This window comes from Eumetopias jubatus, unplaced genomic scaffold, assembly GCF_037043125.1.
Source record: "Eumetopias jubatus isolate StellerSeaLion01/CBP00866 unplaced genomic scaffold, mEumJub1_p1.0 scaffold_6, whole genome shotgun sequence".
NCBI lineage: Eukaryota > Metazoa > Chordata > Mammalia > Carnivora > Otariidae > Eumetopias > Eumetopias jubatus.
In genome coordinates this window covers 87,933,773-87,943,763 of record NW_028274812.1, presented here as the reverse complement: position 1 = coordinate 87,943,763, position 9,991 = coordinate 87,933,773, and positions in this window count along the sequence as shown.

Below are 9,991 nucleotides of genomic sequence, written 5' to 3'. Positions count from 1 at the left end.
TAAACACATGGTACTTTGTAGGACAATATCAAATGATCTAATAGTTGTATAATTGAAATCCCAGAAAAAAAGGAAGAAAAAATACATAGTTATTCAAAAGTTTTCCAAAATGAAAGAAATACCCCAACCACAAGTAACAAGAAATCAAGTGAACCCCTAAAATTATAAACAGGAAGAAAAATACACTCAGACACATCATGGACAAACTGCTGAAAACCAAAGATGAAGAGAAAATCTTAAAAAGCCTCCACAGGAAAAAGGACTTCTCATCAGAATCAATGGAGGTCAGAGGACACTGGAAACACATTTTTAAGTAGTGGAAGAATATCAACAGTGTAGAATTATTTTATAGCCAGCAAAAAATATTTCCCCCAAGTGAGGGTAAATTGAAGATGTGAGAATTTTTATCCAGCAGTCTAGAGCTTCTATATATGTTAAAGAAAAAAGAAAGAAAAGAATGTTTTCAAGCTGAAAAAAGAAAGAAAGCATATAATAGGAAAGCCAAATCTTCAGGGAAGAATGAATAATCTATGAAAGGTAAATATAAAAGAACATTTAAAATTAGACCCACTAAAACCTTCATAACATGGGCACCTGGGTGGCTTAGATGGTTAAGCATCTGCCTTCAGCTCAGATCATGATCCCAGGGTCCTGGGTTTGAGTTCCGCATCGGGCTCCCTGCTCCTTGGGAGCCTGCTTATCCCTCTGCCTCTCTCTCTCTCTCTCTGTCTCTCATTAATAAATAAATAAAATCTTAATAAAAAAACCTTCATATCAAACTATTGACTGTTTAAAGGAAAAAGTATAATGCTCTGTTGAAGTTCTATTGTATGCAGATGTGACTTATGTGATAGTGTAGCAAAAAAAAGCAGGAGCAGAGGAAGGAAAGCACAGGGCTCTAGGGTTCTTACATTACTTGCAAAGTAGTTGAATATACTTTTCAACACTGATAATAAGATAAAGGTAGTTATTGTAACTTCTAACATAACTTCTAATGTTAAGAGGCATAGTACAGCTAAAAAGAAAGTCAATTGTATAAGTACATGATTCAATAAAATTAGGCATAAAGAAAAGAACAAACCAAAGTGAAAACAAACACCAATATATTAGATTAAACCTATCAATAATTGCATTGAAATTAATTTATAGATACTAAATAGCAGTATATGAATAATAACTTTATGCTAAAAATTTGGTAACAGACAAAATAGCATAATTATAAGACATAACATTTAAAAAATGACAACAAAGTGAATTGAAAACCTGAAATTCCCTAAATTTGTTAAATATAGAAATACTAATTAAAAGTCTTTACAATCACCCTGCCTTTCCATACCCACACATGCACAAACACACACTTTCACTGATTACAGACCCAAATATCACCACTGGTAAATCTTTTCAATCATTTATGGAAGAAATAATGCCAATATTATATAAACTTTTTTTTAAGTAGTTAACACTTCTAAGTCCTTTTAGGAGGCCAGCATAACCTGACAGCAAACCTGAAAAACACATAACTCCCCCCCAAAAAAAGACTAAGATACCTTTAAACATACAACAAAAAATACTTAAGGAATATTAGCAAATTGAACCCAGAAATATATTAAAGGAATAATGGCTCATGATCAAGAAATTAAATTTCATCAAAATTAAAAACTTATGCTAAAAAGTCATTATGATGATGAATAGAGAAGTCATAGTCTAAAAGGATATATTTGCAACATTAGAACTGACAAAGATAGCTTAGCTCCCCCAAACCTACATATTTAAACCTATCTACCTATGTGTCATATATCTATGTATCTCAAGAATAAAATCCATATAAAAATGTGGGTAAAAGATTTGTACAGATATTTCACAGAGAAAGACATTGAAATGGCCAATAAACACATGAAAAGATGAAACAAATAAAAATCTGTTATTTTGTGTCAATTAATGGATTAAGAAAAAATCAGAATATTCCCTTTTTTAGGATCCTTCTTCTAGAAAGGTCATAAAAATCAAATAAAGATAAAATAATGTAGTATGACTAACACATTATCAGGAAAATAAAAATAAAAACAAGATATCACTACTTTTTTACAAGCCAAAATGACTTGAAAGAAAAAAGACACCACCAAATATTGCCTAAGATATAACCAAAACTACCATATATAGTTGGTGAAAGAGTAAAAGAGGCTTGGGAAACATTTTTAGTTGTTTCCCTTAAATTAAACACTTAGATAATTAAGATGCAAAAAAAAAAAAAATCTTACTTATTAATCCAGAGAAATAAGAATAGAAACTTATATCCATGAAAAGTTAAAACAAAAATAAAAATGTATACCATGAATGATCACGGAAACTATATGCATTATAGCTGAAAACTGAAAACAACCTAACTGTCCATCAGCAGGTGAATGGACAAATTGTAGCTATTCATTCATTGAAATACAGTTTGACAAAAAAAATGGTTCAAGGGGCGCCTGGGTGGCTCAGATGGTTAAGCGTCTGCCTTCAGCTCAGGTCATGATCCTGGAGTCCTGGGATCGAGTCCCACGTCAGGCTCCCTGCTCCTTGGGCGCCTGCTTCTCCCTCTGCCTCTCTCTCTCTCTCTCTGTCTCTCATGAATAAATAAATAAAATCTTTAAAAAAAAAAAAGTTTCAACTACTAATACCACAGCATGTAAGATTTTCAAAAATATTCTGTTGAGTAACAGTCACAAAAGTATATATCTTGTGACTCTTTTTTGTATAAACTTCTGTATTAAGCAATGATAGAAATAACGGTATAAATCGAAAGATTAAGCAGTTGATTGGGGTTAAGATACAGTTCAAGTTGACTGGTAAGGGGCACTAAAGCATCTAGGGCAAATGAGAATGTTTTACAACATGGCAGGGATACAGGTTACATGCATATATACATTTTTTTTGAAATCCATATAATTTCCTCTTAAGTTCTGTACATACAGTGTATGCAAATTATATCTCAAAGACAGAAAGATATAAACACTAATCATTTTTTATGATTGTATAAGCATCATTTACTGCATAATCCCTTGCATACTTCACTCTACTGCATTGGTATGACCTCTGTGATAATTTTGGTCTCCTCAATTATCCCTGCCCGGATTACTGTACTCAGATGTCACTTCTAGATCAGTTTTCTCTCTTATATTTTTTCATACTGTCCGCCTTTGCCCTACAATATGAGACATATTTTCCCTTATTTTATTTTGAGGTTTAAATAATTATTTTGACAATTTATATTTTCAATTCATAGCATCCTTTATTGCTTTTAGAGAATCTTATGGTTGAAATATCTTTATAGGGGCGCCTGGGTGGCTCAGTCGGTTGGGCTTCTGCCTTCGGCTTAGGTAGTGATCCCAGGGTCCTGGGATTGAGCCCCACATCTCTCTCCCTGCTCAGCAGGGAGTGTGCTTCTCCCTCTCCCACTCTTCCCACTTGTGCGCATGCTCTCGCGCTCTCTCTCTCCTTCTGTCAAATAGTTTTTTAAAAAACCTTAAGAAAAAGAAATATCGTTTTAAATTTCTCTGAGTATTCAAACCAAATCTTTTAGGTCCCTCCTGTTTTTTTGTTCTTGTTATGTTGTTGTTTTGGTTTGGTTTTTAATTAGTTCTCTTTCATGCTAGTTTTCTTTATATACCTGTTGATCTTGTGGCCCCTTGCATACATAAAAGAGAGAACTACCTTGATTTTTCTCACTTCTTGGGTTATGAGTCCTCTGCTATACCTCTGTTTTACTATTGGGTTTCTACCTGTAAATTAGTAGTGACTGGAATTCTGGATGGAATTGGTAGATTTGCCAGGCTTGCTGCAGTATAAACTTTGCTTTATCATCACTGTGCAGAGAATTGCCTAACTGCATAGAGGTCCATGAAATGTCAGAATAAACTCCCATTAACAATGGCTAAAAAAGGACCTCCAAGTAATTTTGGCTTTGTTTTATTCTTGGATATAAATATCAGACTGCTTAGCTCTCTTGGTGGAAGGCTGAGGGTCCACTGGAGAAACTTTACTGGAGATAACTTTCAATTAGTTCATTCCTTTTCTCTGCTCCTTAGCCAACTTTTAAGCTGTCCACTTTCCTGTTTTTCACCAGCGAACAGCTCCAAATTATACTGTTAACCTCTTTCTGTTCACAATGCAGACTACAATTTTCTCTGTTCTGTGTATTTGGAGATTTGTTTCTTATCACTTTTTCACTTTAGAAAATTGCCAGCATATATTCATCTTGATTCACTACCACTCTCATCTCAATGAAGGATGTTAAGAGAAACATATGTGTTCTGTCCACAGTTTTCAAGAAAAAATAAAAAGCCTAGCCTACAGAATTTAACAAACTGTGTAATCTCACTATCATCAGAGTTCATGTCATGGCAATAGTCTATAATAATAAACAGAAAACAATTTTTCTATCTAATGAAATTGCATCAAAATTTATTGACATTATGCTTTTGGATAAATTATTTTACTTCCCTAAGCCAATTTTTGTATTTTCTAAAGTAGTAGAATTGTAGTACTGACTTCATAGAGGGGTTGATAGGATTCCATTAAATGAGGCATATAAGGAAATGTAACATTCTGCCTGGAACTGACTAAGCTTTCAACAAATTTTAAACATAAATGTTGTAACGCATTACCTTCCTCATCCCTTTGCAAAATTCTTTGGGACTTAGTAACACTCTAAAATGAACACTTGCTGGGGCACTTGGGTGGCTCAGTTGGTTAAGCATCTACCTTCGACTCAGGTCATGATCTCAGGGTCCTGGGATTGAGCCCTGTGACTGGCTGCCTGCTCAGTGGGGGGTCTGTTTCTCCCTCTCCCCTTGCCCCTCCCCCTCACTCATGTGCTCTCTCTCTCTCTCTCACAAATAAATAAAATCTTAAAAAAATAAAATAAAATGAACACTTGCCTATTTCTTTTTTTCTTTTTTTTTAAGATTTTATTTATTTATTTGACAGAGAGAGAGACAGCGAGAGAGGGAACACAAGCAGGGAGAGTGGGAAAGGGAGAAGCAGGCTTCCTGCCAAGCAGGGAGCCCAATGCGGGGCTCGATCCCAGGACCCTGAGATCATGACCTGAGCCGAAGGCAGTCGCTTAACCAACTGAGCCACCCAGGTGCCCCCACTTGCCTATTTCTTGATGCCGTCCTCCCAATTTGTGCATATAGGCAGTAGTTAATAATAATCTTGTTTATCATCCATTCATCTATTTTAAACTTGAAGTTAATCATCTCCCTTAAGGATAATCTCAATGTAGTTGGAATTCACTGTCTCACTACTTAGCTGCTTTGTCACAATTTACCTAATTTGCCTTTTCTGGCTTATGACTAAATTTAAAAAATTTGAAGTGTAACAGATTAAATGACATTGAATTCTCCAAATGTACCTGATTGGTCCTATCCTAAATGTACCCAAATGTTCCTGCTACATAATAAGAATGCCTTCCCATGTCATATGCAACATAACAATAAGTTTGTCAATAGTGATTGATTCCCCATTGACAGCAATATCTTAGCTATAATTGAAACATTCTGCATACTACAATTTGGTTGATTTGTTTGTTCCTGAGCATAGTTTGTGAGTTAATTCCTTCCTCTACTCAGTCTTGAAGTACAATCAAGACTCAAACCAGTAACTCTATCAAATGGAAGTAATTCAACCCATGTTAAATGGCAAGGACTATGCTAGGTTTAATGAAAAAAATGTTTCTAGTTCTGAAATGCAACTATGCCTTCAGTTTGTCTTAACCTAAACTCTGAGCGTCTCAAGCTGCTACCATCTGAGAACTTATATAATGCTTGAACTAATAAATACTCTGGAGATTTTCTAATGGGATATCATTTTTCTTTATGAATATAACATATACTTATTAAAGAAAATGTTGAAAATCAAAGTAAAATCACTTGTGGCTCATCATTGAAAGACATAAACTTTAAATGAATCAAGTGAGAAAGAGAATAGACAATAACAGTTCAGGAAAGCATCCCTACTAATAATCAACTAGAGACAGAATAGATAATATGATTCAATTCACAATAATTAGAAACTAATAACCTAGCCAAAAGAATGTAAATGTAAAGGATCTTCATGAAAAGAAAAACAACAATTAAATATACTAAAAGACATAAGCAACTTGCTGAATAGAGAATCTAGTCACTCGAATGTATTTTCAATCTGGCATAAGATCAGGAAAATTTTATTTTATTTATTTTATTTATGTGACAGAGAGAGACAAAGCGAGGGAAGGAACACAAGTAGGGGGAGTGTGAGAGGGAGGGAGCGGGCGCCTGATGTGGGGCTGGATCCCAGGACTCTGGGATCATGACCTGAGCCGAAGGCAGACACTTAATGATGGAGCCACCCAGGCGCCCAGGATCAGGAAAATTTTAAATAATGATGCTAGTAGCCATCAATGTTTTGCTTTGCTTTCAATAAGAGTTCATCTAATATTTCACTTTTTATGATAGCGTTTTTTGGAATGAAAAACATTTTTAATAATTTTGGGGACTTATTGTAATATATATATTTGTCCTTTAAAAAATAGTTCATGGTGTTTTTGTTGGTTTGGTTTTATTTTAGAAATAGTGTGAAGGGGCATCTGGGTGGCTCAATCGTTAAGCTTCTGCCTTCAGTTCAGGTCATGATCTCAGGGTCCTCGGTTCGAGTCCCGCATCCGTCTCCCTGCTCAGCGGGAAGCCTGCTTCTCCCTCTCCCACTCCTCTTGCTTGTGTTCCTGCTATCGCTATCTCTCTCTGTCAAATAAATAAAACTTAAAAAAAAAGTGTGATAGCTTTTATTATAGTTCCCAGGAATATTCTCTACTCCCTGTAAGAGGATTTGTCCCAACTCAATGCCACATGATATTTGATGTTTCTTGTAAGAGGAATGTATACTGCCCCATTAATGATACTCACGGATTTGTGATGTGCTTGATCAATGATGTCTGAGGAAACATGTTATATGCTACCTATGAGCAGAAGTTTCAAGAAGCATCACAAATTTCCATCAATTCTCTTGGGTTTTTTTTACCCTCTGCCAAGAGAATGGCATGCTCCAAACAGGGCTGCTCTGCCAGCCTGGGTTTTGGAAAAAGGAGACCCCCAGGAACACATTTGAGCAAGACATAAATATTTGTTGTTATAAGTTGCTAAGATTTTAGGGTGGTTAGTCATCACCACTATACAGTCTTCAATTTTTTTTCAAAGGCTTCTTACCACCAGTGAAGAATAACACAAATTTGTATCTTGTTTCAACATGATATTAGCATGATTCTATCATTTTCTGAATCAAATCATACTTTTCAAGGTTAAATAATAATTTGACATAATAAAATATTCTTATAAGTCAACATTGTTGACTACAATTTACTAGTATTGTGTTTTATGTAGACTTTTCCCCTTCCTATAGATATTGGGTCTGGGTCTATACCTTTTTGTTTTATCATTATCAATGTTTAAACCTGACTGCCAGACTTCCCATATTTTTCTGTGTTCCAAAGGAGTCTATACATCTTGATATCATGTATTAATTAAAACTTGGAAGTCATTTCCTTGAAAATTATCTTTGTCTTCACTAAATTTCTAAAATTTCCTTAAATTTTAAACAATTCAAAAGTTTAAGTGTTAAGTAATTCAAATAAAACTTCATAGAAATGTGCTGTCTAATTTTTAGTAGAGTAGCCTCCTAAAAATGTAATCTTTTGCTCATCTTGTGCAAAACTATGCTTCTCATTGATACCTTCCTCTGCAGGTCCTTGGCATTTAATTTTGTCTACTGTCTCCTTCAGCTGTTTCTCATGGTGCAAAGTATCTTCTGTCTACACCTGTCCCTTCTCCAATTCTCTTTAACTGTTTTTGGATGGGTAGGTATATATTTCTTTCATTCTTTTCTTATAATTTTACCAAGTTTTTAAGTGGTGAGGATTACCAAGGACTTACAAGGATTAAAAAGGTAAACGCATGTATTCAATTTGCCACATTTACTAGAATAATTTTCATAAGTTTTATTCCTTCCTTTCAAGGCCCAGTTTAAATGACACATTTTCTGTGCTAGATCCCTTGAAATTCCAAGTAGAACAATTACTCCTTCCTCTGTGCTCTTCTAGCACTTTGCTCATTATGTTAATACAGCAATCATTATATTATATTTTAGTTACATTTAGACATATTTATCCTTTTTCTAAATTGTGTTTTACTTTGTAGCATCTTATTCATTATAGAACACCATCTGGCATATGGTAGGTGCTCAGTCAATTTTTGCTAAATTTAATTGAAATTCAAGAAATTGGCACCCATCATCCTCATCCTCCCTAAATTATTAAGTATGAGTTGGCTCCAACTGAAACTCAAATGAGTAGATGGGGTAAGAGAACTTTTGTCCAATTTCTCGGAGGGAATATTTGAGTTAATACTCAAGAGCAATGTTTGTCTTTGCTTGGATTTCTGTGTGCATAAATTTAAAACATACCTCCTATACTAGAATGTGAAATATTTAAAAAAAAAGAGGAAAATACTTATGCCTATGACCTTAAAAGTATTTATATTGTGAAGTACATTTCTGAGAACATGATTCAATACATGAAAGTGGAGGGAGCATTTGAGAATCTCAATCAAAAGTCAGAGACCTTATCAAGGCATGTCTCTTGGGGTGAAGGTAAGTATGGGGTGGATAATTTGTCCTTAGGAGCCAGTCTCCAGGCTTCACTAGAAAGGGTTACTGTGAAGTACATTATGTACTTTTGGAATAGTCATATCTATTATCCAGTTCATTTTACTCTTTTTTTCCCTTTCTTCATTGTTATTCCCCAATGTTAATTTCATACCTTCTTATAAAGCTTGGTTAAATATAACTCTGCTCTGAGAAATGAAGGATGTTCCTACGTGTAGAATTAAGATCCTAGGGAATAGGGACAATGGCAACAATCTGGAGAAGATGGTTGTAGGATATCATTCATTCATTCAATCTATCAAATATTCATCAAGCTCCGAATACAAGTCAGGCACTGTGCTAGGGTGATAGAATTAAAGCAATGAACAAGGTATATATGATTCCTATTTACAATCTATAAGAGATAGGTATTAAACATATAGGTTTAATATTTTTTTTTCTGACTTTGAAGGTTTTCTTCCACTAGTTGATTTCATGAGTCAGTATGCTGCTGCTATTAAAAGTGCTATGACTTTAGCAATGAACGACAAAGGCAACAGAAATTGGGCCATACAAGTCATAAAATATAGAATTGAGTTTTAAAATAAGGAACCATGCCAAACCCTTGTAACCCCAGATTTATGCACCACTTAAAATAAATATCAGTGAACTAATCATTTTACTCCCTTTTGGGACCAGCATTTATGTTGGAGTTATTCTCATGATGGTTATGGGCAACAACTGCTGACTTAATACTCTGAACCACCATCATCTATTTAAGCCCTGAAGCTGCCTCATTGCCAGCACTTCAAAGGCTAGGGAGTTAACCACTTACCAACACTTAGTAATGTGGCACAGCAGATGTTAAATTTAGCATTTGAAATGACTGAGAGAATATAATTTAGAAGATAAACTTCTCAAAAGATGCATGTGGAATTTTCCATGAGGTTTACTATACAAAGAGGGAGAGAGAGAAAGGAAGGAAGGGAGAATGAGCAATATTAAATACAATTGTAAGTATAACTTGGAATCTAAGGAAAATAAAGGGACAGTTAAGTTTGCTATTGTTTTGCATTTCTCCTGTGTAAAACTCCAAATGTGAAAATTAACATTGTTAGTTTACCAAAAATGTGCTAACATTATACGTATGACTGCTCCTGTATTCCGTGGACCAGGACACATGCAGTTGAATTGAACTACTCATTGTTATGTTTTCAAACTTAAACCCTAAAAATGTATCTCTCTCTTGAGCTTTGGGTTTACCACTGTCTGACTCAACACCATCTTCAAATTTCAAGTTCTTTCCAATTTAATTAAAATGAAAACAGTGAGGAAA